The 26014-nt window shown below is 38.9% G+C and overlaps 1 long non-coding RNA gene across 1 annotated transcript; it reads left to right on the forward strand.

The window, feature by feature from the left end:
* The first annotated feature begins 770 nt into the window (after positions 1-770).
* Positions 771-5250, forward strand: LOC124165790. Its single transcript, XR_006866321.1, has 4 exons — positions 771-1095; positions 2102-2184; positions 2292-2368; positions 5063-5250. It is a non-coding gene; the product is annotated as an uncharacterized LOC124165790 (long non-coding RNA).
* Positions 5251-26014: the final 20764 nt, after the last annotated feature.

Genomic DNA, 26014 nt, shown 5'->3' on the forward strand with positions numbered 1-26014 from the left:
TAGGTTTGATTTGGAAGAAAGCCTTCAAACCTGAAGACGCACGCTGCAAAGGCGGCGATACTGTCGTCACGCAGATAAATGGAGGACCTAATGGAAACCTGGTTTCGCCTAGTTTGGCACGAATTCGATTGCAACTGATCGTCAAGAAGGCGAGCCCTTCCTCGCGAGCAACGGTTTCGCTGGGTCCCGAAACGGAATCACTTAACCATGGGCAGCGCTCCCTCTCCGTCTTTCCTCTTATGCCTCGCATTTCTCTAAAGCTGTGTTGAGAATTACTGTGTACCTCGGAGTTCGTGAGAGCCTCCTAAAATATGACCTTGCTGTGCGGGTAACTTCTGGGGTAACTAATACGAAAAAGTCTAACTGGAAAAGAATCCTCAACATAATTGACCCTATTAACTGGCAGGGTAGTGGTCAAAATGAGGTTGAAGTGTATCTCAAAACAATTGACTTTTATTCGCAGATAAAGTAATAATAATAATAATCCAAAAATCAAATTGAGATTTGTAAATACGCATGAAATCCCAGGATGCAACACAATTAAAGGAATCAGGCTGTTGAAAGTAGTAGCACCTTAATTACTAAATAATCTAAACTATGGCTGTAAAAATTTGAAAACAAATGATAAGTTGAGAGATAATTAAAAGTATGGTCAAGGCCGTTTATCAGGCCCGGGGGAAGAGGTACCAGCGTCCGCCACTCCGCCTATAGTTGGAGTAAGATATAACTCAAATATATTTTTTCAATTTTAATGATGAAGTACTTTCAGATATTCGTATTTTTATTTTTATTGATATTTTTGACATTATTACATAACGCAAAGTAATATTTTCATTCGCACATGTGTTTATGTTTTGAATCGTTTCAACGGACATTGCGCACCGATCCATTCCGTCCATCAGCTGTGTTGTTGTTGTCGTCATACTCGTTGTGGGCCGTGTTCTTTTTTGCTTTTAACGCAGAAAAGGTTTGTTAATTGACAATTTTCTGGAAGTGTAGTGACATTTAACGCCTCAAAATGCAAGATAAATGTGCAGTTAGGGGTTGTCAATCGAAAGATTGCAAGTTTTTTCGATTTCCGCGAACTGTTTCCAGGTGAGTGTTTTCTTCATTCAGTCATATATATAATTATTTGATATAATCTGTTAAGTTTTCAAGCCATATTAGCTAATAATGTAATTCTTTCTTCAAGGAATTTTGATTTTCATTCGATAATCATTCCAATGTGTCTATTAAGTTGATGGGGTTGTTGGAAATGCTGGTGGTGAACGTTGTTGATGCAACGTTTTCAAGATACCCTCGTTATTTTTCACCAATTGTCATTCATATGTGTCCGACATTCGTTCTAAAAGGTTGGTGAAATGTTTCAGAGTGTAACATGTTAACATGATCATTGCATCAGCAATTTCCACGTACCGTTTTAATTGCATGTAGCAACTAAACACAATTATTTTCTCTATAAAAGGAGGAGAGGCAGAGTGATAACTTGTTAAGCCATCGGTGGAGATGCATGGAAGTACTTCCATTAATATACGCTGTAGTATAAGAACTTGTTCATGTGATTTGTGGACCTCCTGTTTGTATTAATTAATCCTGTTTGTATTAATCTTAAGATTTGATTCGGTGGGTGATTGTTGACCTATTTTTGCAGTGGAGGTATTGATATCTCAGGGCCTGTGTTTCCGGTCCCAAGCCCGGAAAAAGGAGTAGGGTTTCTGTTGTTACTTAATTAGTGTACATTTATAAAGTGATTCTTATTTTCCATCAGTAATTCTTCGTATAGTAAATTTTGGGAGTGTAAATTGAATTTTAGCTTAGAAATAACTGAACAGATGTGAAATAATCCTTAGATATAGCATTAGAGTGTTTTCCACTGAAAATTTTACAAATGAGTAGTTGCTGTTTGACAAATGTAGTTGCAGTTAATTGGTTCTTATGACACATTATGATGGTATGAATGAAATATATAAATTTCAATTCATACCATCATTTATGAAGATATATGATGGTATGAATTGAAATTATATTGCTCATAAATGACTACTCAATAGCTGGACATTTAAATATTTTCTTTATTGCCATCAATCATTTTCATTTTCAGCAAGCTCTTTGATGCATTCTGGCTACCTCTAGATGGCATGACAGAGATATGAGGATGATCAATCTGTTGCTGTTGAAACAAAGGTATGTTACTACAAAGGGACTGAACCATATATGTACATTAACTTTTAGATCTGAAACAATTGTCATCATTGCCACCAATTAAAATATATCCATTGTATTACTTGCAGCAAGCCGGTTGATGTATTCCAGTTACCTCTGATGGCATGCCGTATATATGGTCTAGGAATCTACTGTTTTGCTAAAGGTAAGTAATTCAAGAGGAAATGTAATAATTTTCTAATTTCCATTCCTTCCACACTTTTCTGATCGAATGTTGAGGCTCACATTTTAAAAAGTATGTATCGATTAGTTAAAGAATTCATTGATGGATTTTTAGTATCAAGTCTTGGAAGTATATTGACCAAGGCCTGAAATGAAGTCACCATGTATTTTTGCATGTATATTCCACTTCATACAAAATTTTGTCCAGAATGATTGTTAACTATTATGTGAATGTGGATTCTCAAACTCTTTGTCATTCTCTTGTAATATTGCATGCAATTTTCATAAATTTTTGACAAGTTTGATGCTCTAAACCAAACTTATTGATGACTTCAGCTATTCTATGAATTCAAGTATTCTGCCATTTCTTGTTACTTCATGAATACAGTAACATATTCATTGTTGTAAGCAGCTGAGAAATCAATTCACAACTACATTTGGTCCTCTGTTATTTTTAATTCTGTCACTCTGCCTTCAGATCTTCTGATCAAACTGTTTCATATGTTTAAATTTTTGATTCAATTTAGTATTACAATTTCATGAAGTCAGAAGTATTTCATAAGGATATTTCCTCAAAGAGTGTGCCAACAATTTGATGAATCATTCTATCATTCAGTGCTTCCTGTTTCATTTTCATTAAGTGGACACCAAATGAGTAATGCCTTTACGCTAACGCCTTTTAGGTTATGATACACTAATGACTAATATCCCTGAAAAAAATTAACTCCACCATGTTGGGTAAAGGAAGGGTAGTAGCCTTCATGGTGGGTAGTTACCCTTGCACAACCCACGCCCTACCCACCATTAAGGGTAAGGGAAGGATAGAAAAATCCTTCGTCTACCCTTCCTTGGAACTCCTTCCCTTACCATCTGTGTACCCTTCCTCTAGCCACCATTAAGGGTAGAAAAATCCTTCGTTTACCCTCCCTTGGGACTTAGCATTTATAACTGAGGAAAACATATCCTGAAAGTGTCTCTTCAGCTACTTTCACCAGCTAAAGAGTATTGAGTTCTGTACAAGAACGTAAGGAGTCTTTGAAAGCAAAGATAGATGGGCTACACAACTAATCTTTAAAACTCCCTTAAGGAAAACAATAATACATATGTATACATATTCAGTGGCGTAGCCAGCCCCTATGAAAAAATTGTATAAACCTGTTTCAAAATTTTATACATTCTTATACATTACCATGGCAATGTATAAGAATGCATAAAAATTTGAAAGAGGTTTATACAATTTTTTCATAGGGGAGGGGTGGGATCCCGGGGGATTTGGACCCTCCGCCCCCCGAAATATAAAAACAATCATTTTCCTTCATAAAAGAAAACAAATTATTGAAGAATAATGAATTTAAAAAATATGTACTTCTTTAACTATTGAAGTTTTTTCGATTATGAAAAGTGTTTGAATTAGTTGAAAACCCATTATTTGGTATCCTGTTTTTCAAAACTTTCCCCACCTGGTTTTGGACCCCCCCCAAACAAAATTCCTGGCTATGCCACTGTACACAATAGTTTCTATAATTGTTTGAAAAAAGCTCATTTAGAAGTTCTTTCATTCACATTTTTAGGATGTAACATATTTGTGTGGCTGACAATGGGACATCGCGAGAGTGATGTTCGGTACTTGAATGCCGATCTTATTTTCTGAAACGAAATAGGTAGAAAAAAGTCACAGCTTTCTTCCACATAGGCCTGGGTGATAATCTCATCTTAAGATTTTGTAGTATAAGTTCCGTTGAGAAGCAACATCTGACAAGTACCTCGATAGCTGAGGTTGTTAAAGGACTAGTTCATTATCCTCCAATATGTAGGTTCTGGATTCAAGACCATGTAAAGGCTAATTTTTTTTCTGTCTTATAACTTTAGAAATCACTGTTACAACTCATCCCCATTCGTTTAATTTAGTTTTTATATTAGTCCTACCCTTCATTGAGGCTGGCCCAACCCTTCCCGTACACTCCAGGAAGGAGAGGGCCTACCCACCAATGTTCTAAAATACCCTTCGTCTACCCTTGCTGAAGGGTACACCTATCCTTCCCTTACCCTCATTGGAGGGTACACCTCACCACAATGGAGGAGTTTATTTTTATCAGAGATCTATTAAGCATATGGTGACATAATTTATCTCAACAAAAAATATTTATGCACTCAGTTTTCCTTTGAATGACAGCGATTGAATTTTTCATTCTAAGAGTTAGTCGCATTCGGCCTAGTCTTTAAGGTGACAGATGAGTAATCTTCAGCTCCTTTGTATTAACTCCTGAGTGTGTGTTAGCAAACATTCATATTTACAGTATCTCCTGATGTTTTTTAATTTTTACCAAATCACCTGCTTTTTAAATTTTTACTACAAATGTATTAGGAACAACCTATAAATTTCATGACAACCTTAAATTGATTTTTCTGTATTCCTACAAAATCATTCCAAAAAGGAGGGAGTAGGGCTCCCAAGACATCATGTTAGGTCCTAATGATGAAGTGAGGCCCAATTAAATTGTTCCAATTGTTCCTAAACCAAAAACATGATAGTGTAAAGGCATTACTAAGTTGGTGACCAATGTGTTATTTTAGAAAAAGTTTGGTTCTCCCTTCTCCTAGGATTTTAATATTACTTTTACCTTAGAGAGCATGGTGGTGATTGCCATGTCTCATTCGTGTCCTTCATTTCTTTCAGGTTATTTGGTTGAATTAGCAATCAGGGATCATCATTGTGGAAAAAGTGAAGAACAGCTATAATTTCTGGCAAGACTAAAGAGGAAAATTGATATTTTTCATATTTTTGTACTTTTTTCATTATTTATCATGAATTGTGTTACTGTGTAGCTGCACATTATTGAGTTAATTAAATTTTTGTGTTGACAATATTGTATTATTTGAATTTTTTAAAGCAGCGCATGCTATTTTCAACTTTGCCTATAATTGCCTTTAGAGTTATTCCATTGCTTTAGGGGTATTTTTATCGATAATATGATTTATCATCATCTTTTGTAATGATTGATGAATGAATGCTCATTAAATTCTCAAGTTCTCAGTAAAGTGACAAATAATTCTCAACAAGCTGCTTTAGCTGCTTAATAATGATGAAGTGGTTTTGCTATGGATATTTTGGCCTATAAGAATTCAAATTACCTCCAGTTTATTTAATTGTTGGTAATTTGAATTGTTATAGGCTGAAATCTCCATGTAAAAAAATTAAATCGAAAACTTAAACAGAATTGGGAAAAAGCCCGGTTTGAATTTCCCGGTGACAACTAACGCCATCTATCCTTGGAGTAGGTACTAGATCGGCCAGGCCATAAATATATTACACAGTTGGCACCTCTTGGTATGGTTTTCAAATTATAATCTCAGGTCACGATTAGGCTTATTAATGGAAGCGAGGGGCTTCTGCTTTGTCGCGATAAAAATTACTGCGCAATATTTAGTCATATTTTAGTATAGAAACATGTTTTACTAAATTTATGCCATTTTCCTCAAAATTTTGCAATGTATCTTGCAGAAACAATGGTCACGTGACATTTTCCGTAAGTGAGATCCCTTTCACCTGCCTTTGAATTGCATTCGCCGTGTGAAGTGCGAAGGTTCCAATCGGATGAAAAAGTGAAAGATAGAGGTCCACGTCAGACCATTACCCCGAATATTTACAGCGAGCATATGGGAGCCGGCGCAGGAAGTCTCCTTTCTTAATAAAATAATAAAAGAGCAGCTGCACGATTCGCCATAAACTGCTAGGAGGGAATACAGTGTGTTTCATCGCTTCTATGCGAATTAGACTGGAAACCACTAGAAACTCGGGAGCTTCACTTAGATTGCTAGAGAAATTAATCCCAGACGTCTTTCAGAGCGACTTGGAGAACATCATATTAGTACCCCATTATATTGATGGGTCCAACGGAAAAGATAAGTTGAGAGAGACATTTTGCCGAACGGATGGGCGATATTCACACGAGCAATAAAATGGAATTTAAATGAATGTTAGGCAGCATTTCTCTTCCTTTTCTGTCGACGGCTGATTCCCCAAACACGCCACTCGCCTCAGAAGGCGGCTGCCGCTCTCAGCAAATGGGCTCCCCTTCATCCCCCGCGCCCGCGCACCAGCTTTCAAGACGCGTGTGTTGGGGGGAATGCCTCGCGGGAGGAAGCGTGCTTTGCTTGCTGCGGGAGGCGCAACAGGCGGCGCGTGTTGTTGCGGGAGGGCAGGCACACGGCCGTGCCAAATGCGTGCTCCTCTTTAAGAAGGGACCGCCCCACTCTTCCGCGTGCTCGTCTCTCAGGCACGCTCGCTGCCTTAACACACGACTCCAGCCGCCAAGCGCGCGCGCACGGGCACTCGTGGTAGAGGCAAGAGGGGACTAAAATACGTATCTATGCTATGATTTTAAAACGACAGCGGCATTATTTAATGTAAACAGTAGGTTTAGGTCAAAATAGTTTCGCTTTAGTCAATTTTTACGTCTAGCTGCTACAATCAATTTCTATTGCTGAAATGAAATTAAAACTAATGGACGGTACTGGGATGATTGGGAACTATAAATAATATGATGAAAACATTTAGCTTTAAAAAATTGAAGGAAATATTTACTGCCATAAATCCTTTTTCTGCGTAATTATAAAAATTATAAAAACAATTTATATGGTCCAAGTGTCGTAAAAAAACAAAAGAAAAATTTTCTACACCGAAATTACCGATTATTTAAGCGATTCAATAACTCAAAAAAGGTAAGTTAAAAACAATCGAAAACTATTTTTCTCCAACAAATTCTAACTTAATTACTTGCAAATGACGCAAGGAGTACATACTGATTATTCCGTGGCTGTAGTATCTAGTTATATTGAGGATAGGGCGTTTATAGGTAAGTATAATGGTCAGTTGGGACACAGGTTGCCTGGTATATACGAGACCAGATGCGATTTTGAAAGCAGGGCTTTATCTATTAGATACAATGGAAATCAAATCGAATGATACGGTGAGTAGCCAGGTAAGAGGTCCGAAGAATTCATTTGTATTACCCCGAAGGGCGTGTGCTGTTAGGGCATCAACAGGTAACCAATGGCAATGGGTCCGTCTGTGTTCAGTTCAACTGAGTATTTATTGAAGTCATTCAGCGCAAGCACATCACTTTACCCATCGCTTCGGTGTGTGCTAAATATCCCATTCTCACCATTTCTTTCGAACCTGGGAGTATTGTGAAGTTCTACGATCCGTGTGTCTCAGAAAAATATTAATACATTGCTCTAAACAGCTCAAGCAATATCAGCCTAGAACGCAGCCTGCAAGTTTAAAGGAGGTCCCAGTCTATCCCAGTAAAAACTGTGTAGCTCCCTCTATTTGTCCGCAGAAATTTTTGACGAATCACGCAGAATTTGAATTCCGTTAATATTTCTATTCTATGAATAAGCGGACGGAATAGCAGTGGATCGCCTCGCGTTCGCGAGAGCCAAGTGGCGCCCCTCCCTCCCTCCCTCCCCCCCCAACCGCTCCGTTTGAAAACCTTTCCACGACGCGCTTGTCGAACCCTAACTTCTTCAGGGCCCATCCGCAAATCAAGTGGGTTCCACAGGATTAGTTTAAAATAGCAAAAATTAAAATAAAATAAGATCCGCGTTGAAATGTTTTTATTACTGAGTTCCACCTATAATGCATGAAAGCTCCTTAATATGCGGTGGAAAAAATAATTCCTTTGGCTATCCGTTCGGAAAAATATCTCTTTGTTAATGTATCGGTTCTGTAAAACGTAGAAATAAGGTGGGATTTCAACATGATGTTCCCCGAATCGATATCATTCGAGAAATCTATGCTTTGTGCGTAGTCTTCTTGTTTCTAGTTGCTCCTAGCCATATTAATGGCACTAACTGGCCAATTTTCTAGATATCGACGCCGATACAAAACTGTGTTTCTTCCTAACCTGTACACCCGACAAAATCGTTTTTATTAGTTCTAAAGATAAACAATAATATCACAACGGAACTGGAAGGAGCACCCTTGGAGATGATGGTTGGAGTTGGAACGTCTGGTGACATAATTTTGCTACGGATGATGTTGTGGTGGTATTGTGCTGATGTTGTAGTGGCGTTGATAACGCTTGTGAATGGAGCCATTAGTGGAAAGTGATTTAACCATCTTAAGCTTTCAAAACTGAAGCACCCTATGGCTTGACACTCACTCCTAGCGCGGAACATATTGAAGGATTTTACCGTTTTCTGCAATTGGCGCCATTTCTATGTACCTGAAATGAATTTATACTGACAATGTTTGAGTTTCGAGTTAATCTTATCCTGAAAACAAGTTCAAAAATGTAAATATATGCATCCGTGAGAGCTAAAAAAAAAACAGCGAAGCGTTATTTCCCTCTGCTTCTAGAACCACGGAAAGTTTCTGGGATCGATGACGACCTGATTCAAAAACCTTGACAAAGTGGTTCCATCTACCGCCGGCCACGGGAAACAACTAGATTCACGGGGCGCATTTGAAACTCCATCTAGGAATTCTTATTCAAACTATTTTTGCCTCCAGTAGAAATTCGTGTTACTAGTACTGAAAAGAGTCAGGGTGCATTATTAAATAAAAAATTGGATTATAAAGTAGAGGACGTTCTGGGGTTCACCTTTAGCTGAATGAAAATAATTGCTCAAGGCCGCAAAGGGTAAGTTCAGAGATTTATTTAATAACGCATTATAAAAAGTCCATTGGCCAGGTGGCAAGTATTTAGTAGTTAAAATGTAAAGCCTGTAATGTGATTGCATCATTAGGCAAACCAAAAGAAGCAATAAGAAAAACACACCCAGCGAAAATTGCAAATCACAAAATAATAGTAAAAATAATAAATAAGAAGAAAATCAAAACAGAAATTAAAAACCGTCTCACAACAAAAGGAGTCAATCAATCCTTACTTTCAATTTGCGACAGTATTTAGTCTAAAATCCATTTGCGGCTTTTGGGTAAGGATTTGAGAGTTCCACTTTAGGAGCGAGTTCCATTCTCAAATACCTTCATTAGTGAGTAATATTTTGTTTGAATTTGTTTTTTGCCGCCAAAGTATACTTTTGGGGCAGTGCTCGTTTTGTCCTATGAAGTGGGCGCTTACCACTCTTTCCTCCAATTCTTCCCACGCGCAGTGCTTTGTGTTGGCCTTATAAATTGCCTTTCGACACACCTTCGTCTACTCCCACCTCAGAATTTCCAGCATTTTTAAATGCCCCTATGAAATGCCCAGAATGCATTTCAAGCTGCCTTTCTTGGCACGTTCTCCACCTTCTCCATCTGGCCTTTCTCATTGGGATTTCATACACTGGCGGCATATTTGAGCATAGGTCTTCCTATTCGAGGCCAACTCCTTCGCTTCGAGTACATTTTCGTAGATTGGTTATAAAGGAAGAGATTTGATTGGAGAAACAATGATAAAATATATCAGAGTGCCAAAATTAGAAAAATAAATACATTTGGAAAAGCACAAACTCTAATTGTCACTCAATCACTATGTATGCCTTAGATCAATAGGTCAAAACACACAATAAATACCTTGACACACAATAAATGATTTGATTAAGTGTCATTTTAAAACGTAACAAGGGGCATTTTCATGCCCTATTACGTTCTCTCCAAGAAATAAAGCCGCAAATGTTAAGCAAAATCATGAAAACTTAATTTCCTATACTGTCCCGTTGTTTTAATGGGTGTAATAATAAACTAGTAAGATTCAACAAAACGTATATTTGAAGCAAACAGTTTCGACGCGAACTATGTCATTCCCAATGATGTAAGGGAAACGAGGAGTAGCCCAGAGCACACCACTATTTTCATTGAACCCAAATTCTTTCAGTCGGGTTTCGTGAATGTATTGGCATCCCTCGGCTATAGGAAACGCGTATATTGTAGCCAAATTTTATCAACGGTCACTCAATAACTACTTGCAAAAACTAAATCCTACATTAATCCGATAATTGCGGTCTCTCAGTTATTTTATCAATTTATATTGACCTAGAATAATTTTGTATTTTTTTAATGTTATCCTGAATGTCTTAAAAAATAAATCTGTTCTAAATAGATACATGTAGTAACTTAAAAACAGCCTCGGTAACTTAAAAACAATAACTCGGTTAGCGATTGTCCAATATCGCAGTCGAATAAAAAAATGATTGTTTAATTTCAAATTACAATTAGTTTCAACGACCTTGAATTAATATTAAAGAATGCATAAACCTTTATTCACATACCATTTTTGAGATCAACATTGAAGATGGGAACCGACTCGGATTCCAAAACTTCGGCCACCATCATGTAAGCATTGACCCGGTGGAAAACCCGGGTAGCCTTCCAAAATATACCTTTGTCTCTTTGGCGCGAGCCAAAAGGTCATCTGCCTAATAAAGAAGGAACACCGAGGATTGACCTTTTTTATAGTATCGTCACCAACTTAATTTTCATAATAAATAATGTATAATAATAATAGTAACACATTTGGGAGGCCTTAATCCGTCCCGTAGAAGATTAAATTCTTCTGCCACTTAGGTCGATTTTATAAAAATATCTGCAGCGCGGCGATAGCTATCCATTTATTTTTAACGTATAACAAAGAATAAAATATCAATGACAAGCTATTAACTTGTGATATTACATAATTAAGAACTAAACATTTTGCCCTAGTAACAGCTAGTATAGTAAGTGTCAGTGAAATTCGGATCCCGACACGAGCGGAGCATTTAATGCGTGGATTCCGACATTTCCGCATCGCCCTATTATTGTAACATTCGTGAATGAGGAGGGGTAATGAGGAGGCTGGGCTGGAGGATCGCCCGTCCCCTTAAACGCTGCACGGCGCCTAAATCGGACGGAATCCTTGGTGTACCCCTCCCGTCGCCAAGGCAGCGAACCTTTAATGAAAATGGAGGACGACGGGGAAAAGACACACGCGAGAGGACTTTTGAGTTGACATCGAAGCGCTCTCTCCTCGCCAAAAAAAGAAAACTCAAAAAAACAAAGGCGAAAAGAAACCGTCCTGGGCTGCCATGGGAACGGGAGGTCCCTCCCCGACCAAGGTTGCAGGGAGTGCCACATTAACAAGCTGCCCCATCCAGTCGTGCCACCCTCCCGGCCTTCACCCCCGAGCGACAGCACGAGCTGCTCTTTCTTTCCACCCTCATTCCCACAATGCACAGCGCGCGCCGCCACCCACACTGATCCAAGGGATGCTGAGTGTATCCAAGCGGCATCTCCAAGGAAGACACCTCGTGCCATCGGAATGAAGTCTTCGAAACGGACGCAAGGCATGCAAGTGACTGATCATCGGAATATTACTTTCCTCTGAAAATGAGGCGATGGGAATATTGTTATGGATCAATTAGAAAATCTTTCATCAACTTTTGCCGTCAAAGTTTCAAGCATTTATTATAGAATTCCTTGAACAAATTACAACAACATTACGATGAATAAACAATAATTATATGAATGAGGTAATTGCTATATAAAGTATGCTACAGGAAAAAAAACATTTTGGAGCAAAATAATTGTTTCCATTGTTTCTTATGCAAGTAACATAAAAAACTATCAAAACTGAAAACGCTAGGGGTAAATCTTAGATTTAAGTTTAATCAAAAAGAGAAGACTTCATGAAAGAAAATAGTTAAAATCTATTATAATACAATATAATAACACATACATCGCAACTTGACATACTTTACGAATGTAATAACATACTTGAATCAAAATTTTGGAATTTATAAACAAATAAAGCCAACAGATTAATAATGTTTGAGTCATGTTCACGAACGCCTCCTTTGCCGGCGTAATTATATTTCCCTGATGCCACCTAATCGGTTTCCTCAAGTAAACTCGCAAAAAAATCGCATTGCCCTACACAACCAGGTTGGCCCACCTGCTTTTATCTTGAACTTCTCATTCTCACGATGCTTTACAAAGTCGCATGGTTTTGGTCTGCTTGTGCTCATCCCTTACGTCACATTTACGGTGCCGTTTACCTACCGCATCAATCGTTGCCTGTTTTCCTACTAACGGTAGACTAATAATCAATGCCCGGTCATACATCATCCTGAAAGTAACATTAAAATTTGAATGCTGTTTTTGGAAGTTTTTTCTTTATGTCCGATAAAAACTATAAAATACGAGAGATTTCTTGCTGAACAGATTAGGATAGGCATCCGTTTTTTCCACCAGGCTATGAAGGACCTCAATGAATGTTAGTGGTGGAATTCAGACACTCAAATCACGCCGACACGCTTTTCTTTCCATTGCTTTTTGCAATAACACGGGAATTGTCCTGACTACCCCCACCGCACACCAATTGAGACGAATTCCGGTTCATATGTGTAGTTGCTGAATAAAAAAATGTTCTTCTCACTGGTATTAAGGGTTCTGCAAGTTTCGCGTGCAGTAAATAATGGAATCAATTCGGGTTTTCAAAGCAAAAGTGATGAAACTCGGCACTCAGCCCCCAAGTTGTTCTTCAAAAACATAAAGTGAGAATTATTACAAATAAAGGGCGCTTTGAGCATTCCTACCCGTTTTTGACAGCATGAAGCCGTTGCCATAGCGAGAAATGTTTGCTATTAAGGTCTTGAAGCTATTCTTGATTATTAATTGTGGTTACTTGCCACACAGATTTTGTACAGTAAAACATTTTAACTGACGTAGAAGCAGTTAGTTTCATATTCCAATGCCAAATCTCTCACTGCTCAAAGGTTTGTTTCTGTTTTTTGAGCATTACCCGAATTTATCGAGCGAACTTAAGGCATTAAAGAATAAATTTATTTTTTGTAAAACGGTCAGAAACTACCTACCGTTTCACCATGATATACAAAAGCTTTTTGATTTCATAACTTTGTAATGCATGAAAAATGTAATGGAAATGATTTTTATGCTCTTACACTTAAAAAAATGTAAGCAATGTATCTATAATCGCACTATTTTTTTCATCTGCAGGTTCATTCTTCGTTTTTATTCCTTCAATGATTTCACTTCTTTCTAATCAAAAAGCTAAAGCAAAATAATGAAACACTGACTTGCAATTTTCCACAAAAATAAAATTTAATTCGACTCGACTTTCGATGTTACTACATCGTTTACAAGGTATAACTGAGAGAGGAGAAATGGGGTGGAAGGTCCTCAAGGAGGTGGCTGGAATGGGTAGAAGTGCAAGGCTTGGGGGAGGGGGGGGGAGAGTGGAAAAACCAGAGGAGGTAAAAAAGGTTGGAAATTGAAGGGTTTTTTCCAGGGTTAACAAACTTTGAACATAGAAATGAAAGCATTTGAATACACGTGGCGGTCTTCTTATCTTCGGGTGTTGTTTCCGAGGGCCATCGGTGAATGGAAGGGGGAGGGAAGACGTCTTCTGTGCCCGTAGGCTGCCGTGCGGATTAGTAGGGTCCTCGAGGACGCGTTCTTCTGAGGGTGTGTAGGTGGGGAGCGGGGGGTCGGCGGTTAGGATTCACTGTATGGTTCTTGTGGGATCTCATTCACGTCGAGTGGGCGACAGGAGGGGGGGAGAAGGGATTGTAACACTTCTGGGAAACGCACTATTGAAACTTAATGGAAAGCAAGGGCGATTTTGAAAGGTAGAGGTGGTTATTGAGAAGGGAAACCTGGGGATGTTTATGTTGGTGGATCTCTAATTGTTCCAAGGCGTCTAATTTCCTCCCTTTGATATGTTTATGGAGAACTTTGGTTGTGAAGTTTGGATTGTGGCCGCTCTCAATGATGTGTTTGGCCACCATCGAAGTTGGGTTACTGTGGGCGATGCACTTCCTATGTTCATTGAATCTCGTGTTGAAATCTCTTCCTGTCTGACCTATATATTGCGCATGGCACTCGCAACACTTAATCACATATACACCACTCAGTTTTTCACTTTCGAATGGGTCTTTGTGTTTACACAAGAGTCGGGATAATGTTGTGGGGGTGTAAAAGGAAGCTCTGAATTTTTCCTTAGGGATTTGGTTGGCAATCTTGTAGGAGAGATCTTTGATGAAGGGAATTTTGCACCATTTACGGGGTTCACTTGTCTGCTGTGAAAATGATGTAGTAACATCGAAACTCGAGTCGAATTAAATTATATTTTTGTGGAAAATTGTTTGTTGTTTCATTATGAATCGATTCCACTCCATTTCGCTTGATTACTCGAATTTTATGCTAAAGCAAAATTTGAATGAAGCTTTGGACGCATAATTAAGTGTCGGTAGGTAAACCGTTAAATTTACCTGAAGCCAAATTATTTTACGCATATTTTGTATTTTCATTGAAGCAATGACTTTTTCTTACCTTATCTAGAAAGCAAGTGATTTATACAAGTATATAATAAATTGTTGCTCGTAGAACGAACCACTGTTGGTCACACATCTACATCTACATCTACATAATACCCTGCAAGCCGCCTAAAAGGCGTGTGGCAGGGGGTGTTAGGACACCAGCCGTTTACAGCTATAAAAAAAAAGTGCTCTAACGAGGTTGGGACAAGCGTTTATTAAAGTCCTTTATTGTTCGGGGGAAAAACGAATTCCCATATCTATCCGTTCGGCAAAAAATCTCTCTTAATTTATCGCTTCTGTCGGACCTGGAAATATAGTGTGGCTCTAAGATTATGTTCTCTGTGTCGCTCTTAAAGATATCCATTCTTAATTGTTCAAGCAATCTAAGCCTAGCGCGCAGCCTCCGAGTCTCCAACGGCTCCCAGCCTAATTCGCTTAACATCTGGGTAACACTGTCTGTACGCCCGTAGCGGTTTTTGACGAAACGCGCAGCCTTCCTTTGTATCTTATTCAGTTCGCGGATTAAGTCTTTCTGCACTGGATCCCATACACTCGCTGCATATTCAAGGTGCGGTCGGACGAGAGCGAAATAGCACCTTTCTTTTACTTTCTCATCCGAAAATCTTCCCACAATACGCTTGACGAATCCTAATTTCTTCAGGGCTATGCCGCAAATATTCTTTATATGTGTTCCCCACGTGAGGTTCGAGGTTATCGTAACTCCCAGGTACTTCACTTCGTCTGTTGCCTTTATGTTAATGCCATCCACTGCATAAACATTGTTAGTGTTGGATGAATTCCGCAAGAAATGTACCGCCATGCATTTGCTCAGATTGAGTTCGAGTCCCCACTCTTGACTCCACAAATGTACGTTGTTTAAGTCCGATGATAGAATTTCAGAGTCAGAGTGATCACTAATTTCGCGATAGATGACAGCGTCGTCAGCAAATAAACGTATTTTACTGCTAATGCGGGAGCAGAGATCATTAATGTATATAATGAACAACAGGGGGCCGATTACGCTTCCTTGTGGAACACCTGATGTAACTTTTACAACATCAGAGCTAATTCCGTCAAGAACTACTCTTTGTTTACGATCTCTGAGAAAGTCGCGTATCCAGTTTACAACTGTTTCGTTTAATCCGCATGACTGTAATTTGTATAAAAGTTTGTTGTGAGGTACAGTATCGAAAGCTTTCTTAAAATCTAGAAATAGTGCGTCAACTTGTCTTTTCGATTCACCAGATTTTATAACGTCGTGAAGAAAGAGCGCGAGCTGTGTTTCGCAGGATCTATTTTTTCGGAATCCGTGCTGACAGTCATGGAGGAAGTTACGTCTGTCCAAGAAAGTCATGATATTACTAACAACGATATGTTCAAGTATCTTGCCTATAATTGATGTTAGTGAAATTGGCCGGTAGTTGCCTGGGTCATTTCTGTTTCCCTTTTTGAAAATGGGTGTAACGCTTGCAATTTTCCAGTCGGGCGGTAACTTCCCTTCAGAGAGTGACTTCTTGAATATGATCTCTAAGTAAGGCGCGATCTGTGGAGCTAACTCTTTGAGGACACGCGCGGGTATTCCCTCCGAACCCGGAGATTTACTATTCTTAATCGATTGTAGTTGTTTAGTTATCCCATCACGTTTTATAGATATTTCTTCCATCAAATCCTCAGTATATGGGATGTCTACATTGAATTGAGTATCGTCAGTAGTGTATACACTTTCGAAGTGGGCATTTAAAGTGTTAGCTTTGCCAATATTTTCGGTGACAAGTTTACCATCTTTATCAAATAACGAATCTACGGTTGAATGTTTTCCCTGAAGCTCTCTCGCGTACGACCAAAAGGATTTCGGATTTTCTTCGAGTAATTCACCAAGTACTTTTTTCTTAAACACATCGAGAGGAGTATTCGCAAGTACGCGTCGGGGTACTTGTGAAGTCGAAGGTCCAGGGCTCTCGGAGCACATGAGATGACATGACGTTATTCAAATGTTCGATTTTCATGGGGAGACACCTTAAAGTGCCATCACATACTGCAGCAGTAAAAACAGTCGACGGTCCACAAGTGCGTGGCCTCCACTCCAGTTATTTAATGCGCAACGCTTTTGATCCATCGCACGCACATATACCAAGAATATGGCCCCACAAATGGCGCCATTTGTCCTTTTGAATGCAGTTTCAATTTCTCTGTTTTTGTACCCTATTGTAAGGCTACGCACATATAGGAGATAGAAATCACATGCACTGCCTACCATATTGGATTTTAATTTTCTGTTGAATTTTTTTTTCGAGAATATAAGAAAAATATTAAGAGTGATTACAAATCCATAACTAGAACATATTATTTTGACGGCGATGTGATTGTAAAGGCGTCGTCTAGCAAATTGCTCTCTCTGACGGAAAATAAACAATTACAGCTGTTACCCCGAAAAAAAAGGGTCGGGAAGGTGTTACATGAAAGGCCTTTCCCTTTGAGGCCTCCTCCGAAAAAAGCCTCGCTCAGAGTGGAATATTTGCGAGACAAGGGTTGTCTTATGAAGAGTAAAGCAAAAGGAAGGATTTTAATCGATAACTGAGAATAACAGAGAAGAGGAAGTATAATGCTCACAACTGCAAGCGTCATTATCGCGAAAGCGTAATTATAAATATAAATGGACCATTGCTATTCATTTCAATGTCCACTTCACAGAAAGACGTAATAAAGTAGGAAATTGTGTATAAATCTGACCTTATTACTCCATAATTCATTAAATTTAAATTTCATATGAATCAAAATTCAACACTTAACATACGTTCTTCATTAAACGAAACTTAATAGTCTAACTGCTCCTCTTTCTGCACTTAATAACTCAATTGCTCACAAAATTACTATTTTAATTACTCACATTTAACCTCGCACCTCAATATGGATTTTTCATGACAAACTCCCGAAAGGTTGTACTCACCTGTAAAAGATAAGGAAACAAAGTATATAGTACTTCTGGTGCATCAAAGCATTGATGAAACACATAATTTCACCGGAAATTTAAATAACACCACCCGTTGCAGGTTACATAAAGAAAGGAAATATATATATTCCAAACAAGAATACTGTTCCTGAAAAAAAGTCCCGATTTAAATGCTACTGTAAAAGTCTTGTCAGCTTCAATGCTCCTGGAACTGTAAGAAAAATTTCCAAAGTCTTCCAACACTATCCTTGTATTTTTTATTGCTTCTTTAAAAAAGTAGCCGGATTAAAACACTCTTTCTGTTTATTATCTTTTCATATGATTATAGCTACTGGCATTAAAACGGATGGCTCCTATTACTTTTTTGGTCCTTTTTTGAGACTGGCATTTCGGTTTCGAAAATTTTTAATTCCATGTATCGTACTTCACGCAGTCCCGTGTTACGGCGGGGATATATAACTTCACATGATGTGATAACCCTATTTCGGATTAAGAAGTGAAAGAGAAGAGCTGATTGGCTCTCCTCAGGGCGTGTCTCGCATTCGCAGCGAGTGTATAGGATCAGCAGCAGAAAGATTGAATCCGTGAATTAAATAAATACAAAATGAAGCAAGCGTGATTCGCCAGAAACTTCCAGGAGCGAATTGAGAGCGTGACACATCTTTTAAAGGAATTTGTGTGGGAGCGTCTACGAGTTCAGGGACTACTTGACAGGCATATACCGCGTGAGCAATTAAGAATAGATACCTTTGAGAGGGACAAGGGGAACGTCATCTTCGAACCTCACTGTAATTCTACGTCAGATAGTGATTATGCATTGAGAAAGATATTTTTCAGTACGGATTGGTGCAGGAGTCCATTTTTTTTCCCTCGAATAGAAAAAGATTTCCAGAAATGCTCGGTGAGGCTTCCCAGTCATATCACTACAAGTGGTGCATTACTTTTTATCGGCTGTTTTCCTTGGTCACACACGCCTAATGAATGAGGCGGCTTTTAGCACAGAATGAAGGTAAAAACATTGATCATTTTCACCGTAGTCAGTTGTTGCAACGCGAGGCCCAGGCGTAGCAGGTCATTCAATATTGCCGTTTTCATATAATTCATTTATCAGGATTTCCTTTAGATAATGAATGATAAAAAGGTCATAAAAAGTTTCCACAGATGTTTCCACAGATATTTCCACACTTAGTTAGAATACACTGGCGCATATATAAGGCCGCTTGAGGCGCAAAGGCTGCGCGCTAGACTTAGATTGCTTGAACAATTGAGAATTGATACCTTTGAGAGCGATAGTTTCATCATCACTGGTTAACAATCCTAGGATTGGTTTGACGCAGCTCTCCACTCAGTTCTCCTCTCAGCTAATCTTTTCACACCTACGTATTACTTCTCTTTCTTACAATTCTTTTTCTGTTCCATGTATTTCATTCGAGGTCTTCCTTTACCATCCTTACCATCTACCTGTCCCTCAACGATTGTCTTAACCATGCCTCAAGATATGGCGTATTAGGTTGTTCCGTCTTCTTGTTAAGGTTTTCATGAGGCTTCTCTTCTCTCCTACTCTTCTTAGGACTTCCTCGTTACCAACTCGGTCGATCCATTTGATCTTCATCATTCTTCTGTGGCACTTAATTTCGAAGGCCTCTATCCTTGCTTTCTTCGCTGCGGTCATTTTCCATGCCTAACTTCCGTAAAGTAGCATACTCCAAATGTAAGTTCTTACAAACTGTTTCTTTACTTCCATATTTAAGTTTCCCGCTGTGAGCAGGTCTCTCTTTTGGAGGAATGCTCTCTTTGCCTGGGATATTCTGCTGATGATTTCTCTCTTGCTGCTCCCGTCACGATAGTTTAAGAAAGATATTTTCCCGAATGGATAGATTAGATGGGAATCCCTTTTTTCCCGAATCATGAAGGACTTTAATAAATGTTAATCGTAACTTTGTTTAAGCATTTGCTTTTCATGTACCAACGGCCGGGGTCCTAACACCCCCTGCTACACACCTTTTTAGGCGGCTTGCGAGTTAGCATGCAGAAGTAGATGAAGGCCTTCATTTTGTGGATAATAGCAAAGAGTGTCAAAATATAAGTAAGATTTTAAAAAATCCACCTAAATCACCAATGCTGTCGAAGTAACTAATTCCTCATAAATATCTGTACAGCACTTTTTACCAGCTGCAATTTTCCATAAAATATAACAATAACACAAAAATTTATAAAAATCATTTCAAAAATATGTCGATAGAGTAAAATAATGTTTAAAATTATGCAAATAAAATGACAGTATCCTGCTGAAGAGTTTTAAAGGCTGAAAACGCACTTCAGTTGAATGGCGAAAGGGCGCTAATATAAAACTGAAATGTGTTCCTTGTGTTGTGACCTATGTACCTGTTGACGGGAAAGAGGCCCCATGTCGCAAACGCATTGCATGTATCGCCTCGCCGTGTATGCAAGCCACTTCACATATTGTATTGCGGGTTGAGAGTATTCACGGCGCGAAAGAAAACGTTCGAATCTGTGTACGCCTCTAGAAGAACACCAGGCAGCTAAGAGGGTAATGAGATACTGAAAATTGCAGGATATGGAAAATTAACATCCAACGGAACAATTTATTACACCCTACGGAGAAGCTCAGATGCATAAATCAATTTTCAACAGTCAACGAGGTTTTTCAGCTAATCTGTCATTCCGCCTATGTTTTACAAAAATCTAACGACACAAACTGGATATTCAGAGCAGTGAAGAATTGATAGCTTCGAGAACTATTTCTGGAGAAGGATTATGAAGGTCTAATGGTCAGGTAGAGTCAGAAGCAGGAAGACAAGAAAAGGCAATGTAGGAGTAGCATGATCTACTTTTTAAAATTCGTAGGATCGGTTATGTTAGGGCGCATAAGTTATACAGGAAGCACAATAATGGTACAAATTGAGCAAATATTACCTCAAAAGCTCATGGCTCAGCGTTTTTAACTACTTGGATGCTACATGAAATTTAATACCCCCTTTCGTAACATATAGCAAAAATAAACTATATTCAAGAACCCGATAAATTTTAAGATTTTAAAACCCATTGACGCTATTGTGCAATAATAGAACGAATAAGTGGTATAGTTAAACCGTTCAGTTAATATATTTTTTGGAACTGCGTTCTTTACTAGAAATCCTTCTTCCCAAAGAAAAATCAGGGAACTTGTTCATATTCATCGCTGCAACGGATTAGAACTAGAAATTTTCGATCCAACTCTTCAATTTAAAAAGGCAATCTTAACATTTCAGGCTGCTAAGTTCCGGCATTTTAGTGCTAAGATCAGAGAGGCATTCACTGGTGTTGTAAACACATTAAGCTCATAGCGGCGGGCGCATTTGAGATTTTATCATCGGAATGTGAGGAGGCTGGTTGCACAGCATGCTGGGAATGGATGTCGTGGTGGCCAATGACAGACACAATACTCCCTGCTGGTTCCATTATCCTGCCAAAGCCCTACGAAAGTGAGAAGTGTTGCGTGAGCAGCGACGCTAATCGCGGAACGACGCAAAGAGGAGATGCTTCTCAGCAGATCCGACGACCTCCCGCGCCCTCTCCATGACAACCCTTCCAACAACCAATCCTCCTCCCTCCCCACTACGTTGCTACATTGACTCAAGTGTTTCATTCATCCACTATAGATTGGTGCGCCAAAATGTTTCTTTCCGGTATCGATTACAACTGATAGGAGTAACCTTCCCTATCGAGTACCAAAGAGCGATTATGTTGTGCTGAAAATTCATAGCGGTATCTACTTTCACGAGCGAATCGTTTGCCCGCGATTCGTAGCTATGGTCAGTTATTATATTAGCGGAAATCGCGAGTTCTTGGTAAAACACAATAATTTAAACAAGAGGGAAGGCACTAGTACGAAAGCATTTAAAGAGAAGAGTCTACATTAACTGGGATAACATCTTACTCAGCCGAATTTTATTTAGATTTGGCACGTGGGCGAAAAAAGATTATACATTGGCATACATCTCTTTCACGTATTTTCCGATAAAAAATGAGAAAACAGCACGACGATTAATTAGATAGACTGCAGAAAATTACAGTTCACACAATAATCATCCTTTGCGATAAATTAAAATGATAGAGATTTAGTACGTACCAATTGGAAATGTGAGCAAATAATATCTCCATCCCATCTCTCACTCAATGATTCAAATCCAAAGTTGTCTTGGATGCGTTAGGGTCACTCGGGATGCTCACCGCAGACTAATCCACAGCCGCATGAACATCACAATTCGTGAGGAAAGGAGTTGGGGTCACTTTGGCTCTTGTTTATCGGGGGTGTGGTAATGCTTCCGATGGGATTAGAAAAAGCGATCATTCAATTAGTATCCCAATGCTTTTGAAAAAGGCGATGGCATAGCTCGCAGATGCAAGATGCAAGGAAGATGCCACTCCTTATTCCATCGCAATCACCCAGGATTGTAGAGACCTGGAGATGCCGAACACTCCACACAACATTCGACCCATATCCCAACGCTGTTCAGCCACTATGTTCCCCAATGTGGTGCGGATAGGCAAGAGTAGAGCTCACTGTCGACTAATGTACTGGCGTTCGATTTCACAAAGTCATGTTCTGAAGGCCACTTCCTTCCTTGGGACCACCTTGCAATTTGAGGATTATTGTTTGACGACTAAATGACTGTTATCCGAAACCATGGTCCTTTGATTGATGGCCAAGGGCTCCATTATTTATTTTATTATTATTGAAGCAAATTTAGGACAACATTGTCCCCTCTTATAATTAACTTGATTGACAATCACAAACATCCATGCCCTGGATGGTGGTCAATCCACCCAGGCGGGATTCGAACCCGCGATCTCTAGGTTATCAGTCGGGGAATTTACCAGGGCGGACCGAGGCGGGCATTTATACTACAAAGCTCCTCAAAAATCTAGAAGGGTGGTTTAAAAAATCCCGCGCTGTGATTGGCATTTTTGCTATTGCAATAAGAGTTTCTGTTTGAGTTTGACTTTGAGAAAACAAGACCAGGAAGTTCTCTTGATAAACTACGCGTACAGTGGGTATAATGATGCATTTAAAAGCAATATTGCCATATGAAAATGGTGAACAAGAAAAAATTTGAAAATAAAGAATTCCCTTTAAATGTGTTGCAATCACGTTTCGTCTCAAGTGAGATGAATGCTAAGAAGTACTATATAATAATTTAATGTAATTAACATTGATCGTGGAGATAGTAAAATTAATTACTCTTTAAACTGCTTGCGAGCGTCCGAGCCATCTGTGATGGTTGCGCATGCGCGGCCGAACAGCTGTTCTAAACGGCAAAGAGCCCGTCTGACGCCAGTCACCTCATTCGGTCAGCTGCAGGGCTCTCCACGATTGCAGTTGTTTAGGAATGCCCTTCAGCCACTATCGAGGACATCATTCAACGACCGCATCCTTCTAACCCCATGCCATTGTGTAAGGTAAGGGGACTGACTGACTGCATACAGAAAACCACATTCCATTCCGTAGAAGTGCTGCCAATTTGAGCGCATCTGAATCAGTTTCCAAATATGTCCGCATTGGGGTGCTGATGATTGCACTCTTCAAAACCTTTATTCCCAATATTTCAAAACATAGCACTTCCAATCGCAAGGGATAGCATAGAAATATTATGCATTTTTTATATTCAATCGTCCCAAACATTAATTTCGGTTAACAGACCTAGTTATTGCTCGTTTCTCCAAAGTAAATCGTGGGTCGCTCGACTCATCAGCGACGACTTTCCCTTCTAAGTGCAACAACAAATTCATCGACAGGACTGAACAATCCTCCATTATTGTGATTATCGTAGTTTGGTAATTCATTTTGAATAAATCTCTCATGTATAGCAAAACCAAAGCAGTGAGCTCACGAAAAACAGGGTCCGCCATTTTGAATCGAAACGGCCAAAAATACCATAAAGAAGTTATGAGAGTTGATGAGAAATAGCGATAACAAACCTTTCAATATTACTGTAAATCCTCTGCCATTATTTAATTACTGCAAAAGTTGTGCCATTAGTTTGCACTTGCCACATTTAGAAAAAAATTCAATGCGGGCAATTGTAGCAAATTTGCTCAACTTTGATGGCATGTGCTTTGTTATAACAGAAACCTGTGAAAAGCTTTTTCCGTCACAGCACGCGCTAACACTGTTCTCCAAAAAAGTTCAAAAAAATGCTTGGCTATAATTTAGGGTGTGTCTGGCTAATTTTGGGTCGCTGAATCCGAAAATAGTCTCCGTTTTTTTATATTACCCTCCATTTTTGTGAGCAACCCCTAAATTTGGGAAACCAACCCCGTATCTAAACATATCGCTTTTCAAGGAATTTTACTTATTTTATCTGCTTCTGATTAAAAAAACTGACGTTTTGAGGCTATCAGGGACATGAAAGAGACAGACTTGACGGGGGTTGAAAATATTTAGGGGGTGAAAATCCATTTAAGAAGCTTAAAAAACATTGAAATAACAATTTTTCTTCGCTTTTTATTGCATACGATAATGTAGTTAATTGAAAAGTTTTAAAGGGATGAATACACTGTTCCCCACATTTCATTACTCACACAGTAAACATCAATTCTCTACGCATACGAGTTTTTATTAACATATTCTTCGAATAAAAGGAGTATTCGTCGTTCGCTCGTGAAAAAAATTCTTTTTGAAAAAAAAAAAAACACATTTTTCCTTTGAATACATGTAATGCTTCACAAGGGGGCTGCTTGTGCTGTCATCTAGCGATCCATCGACGAAGCGACAAATACGGTGGACAGAGTATGCAGCTCTCTTTCTAATGAAGTCCGAACTTATGCCTAAAGAACGGAAGAACAGTGCTAAATTTTAGGAAAAGCCGCTAATAAAGTTGATAACATTTTTCTTGAAAAACATTTGCCTTACTTTGCGAATATTCGCGAAGGTAAAATAATTTGTGAATAAGCTCTGATGAATGAGATGTTATATTTTAGTGAGATGGCATATGAAGACCGAGAAAAAAGATTGATTTCACTCTCACTAAAAGATTATTCGATTACTACAATATTAAAGTTGATGCTAGGTTTCAGCAAATGATAAAATGATATTGCCATTCTTACATCAAACCTAATAACTATTGAGTTGTTAGCTTGCCTAAAGTTATATAATACTAGTCAAACGTGTCGTAATCAACCAGCTTCCGTAACAAAGGAGAACCTTTCGTGAGAGGAAACAGAGAGCTTAGCAGAGTGAGGAGAAGGACCCTAAGACGGCGATCATATCACAATCGATTGTCATGATCTCATACTTGGAATATCCAAATCAAGATCCAATAATGTATGTCCCATGCAGTAAAAGCTGTACAAAATACATCAGAGTGTAAAATCTGTTAAAATGAAGTAACCTAATGGTTTGGAAGCCAATTAAATATGTTCCACAAATAAAATATCTTCCTCTCTCAATCAGCGGTTGGTTCTCACAGACAGAGTTTATAATCTACTCCCCGGATGGCGCCACCAATGCAAGCGCAGTGGGCAGTGGAAGCCTTACGCCTTTTCTTCACTTTAAATTTAATACCGAAAATAAAATTCTAATACCCTTATAAATGTTTCACAGTGCATTTGAGGAAAATATTTTACAATTTATACCTGAAGAGCACACTCTAGTAATTGAAGCAAGCTAACAATCATATCCACATCTTGAGCCTAAACTATCAATGCAGTATCTTCAGACTTTTTCAAGAAAACACTGGTAGTAACTGAATGCTTTATTTTTAATCTGGAAAGACCATAGTAAAAGTTTTATAGTGTATCCAGTTAAAGATTAACGAGAATTTCTCTTCTCACTTAATTATCGAAGCAGATAGAATCTCTCGTCAAACGCATTAAAAAGCGAAGCACAAACGGACACGAGCCAGTTCAATTTCTTTTCATCTTGTAACTACCCGCATTTATCGTAAAAACAGATCTTTGCTCCAGCATGCCTTCAAGAGAGTGAAAAAGAAATCGAGCTAAAACGGAAGGAAAAATAGAGAGGAGACGACGGTGGCGCACTCAAACGCTCCATTGTGGAAGCACCTCTAAAGCAAATAAGTGTAGAGTGCGTGTGTACATATATAAAAAGGATTCGATCATCTCGTTCAAAGCAAAGCTTTGCCGTCCGTGGCAATAAAAGCCAATGGGAAGGAGAGAGGGGTGCTTCTCGCCGAACGATGCTCAACTATTCCAGTGTTTGCGTGTGTAAAGCGAAATAAAAAAATGAAGGCGAGGCGGCGACGGATCCCATGGAAGTAGAGACCATGGAAACTACATGCAGGACACAGTTTAACGTGCTTTGTTCGCCATTCTTCAATGTCATTATTCCATCCACTCACGCAACGCAACAAGCGGAAAAAATACATCCGTCTAAATTCAGAGAATGGGAAGCAA

The sequence above is a fragment of the Ischnura elegans genome, chromosome 9, assembly GCF_921293095.1.
Source record: "Ischnura elegans chromosome 9, ioIscEleg1.1, whole genome shotgun sequence".
NCBI lineage: Eukaryota > Metazoa > Arthropoda > Insecta > Odonata > Coenagrionidae > Ischnura > Ischnura elegans.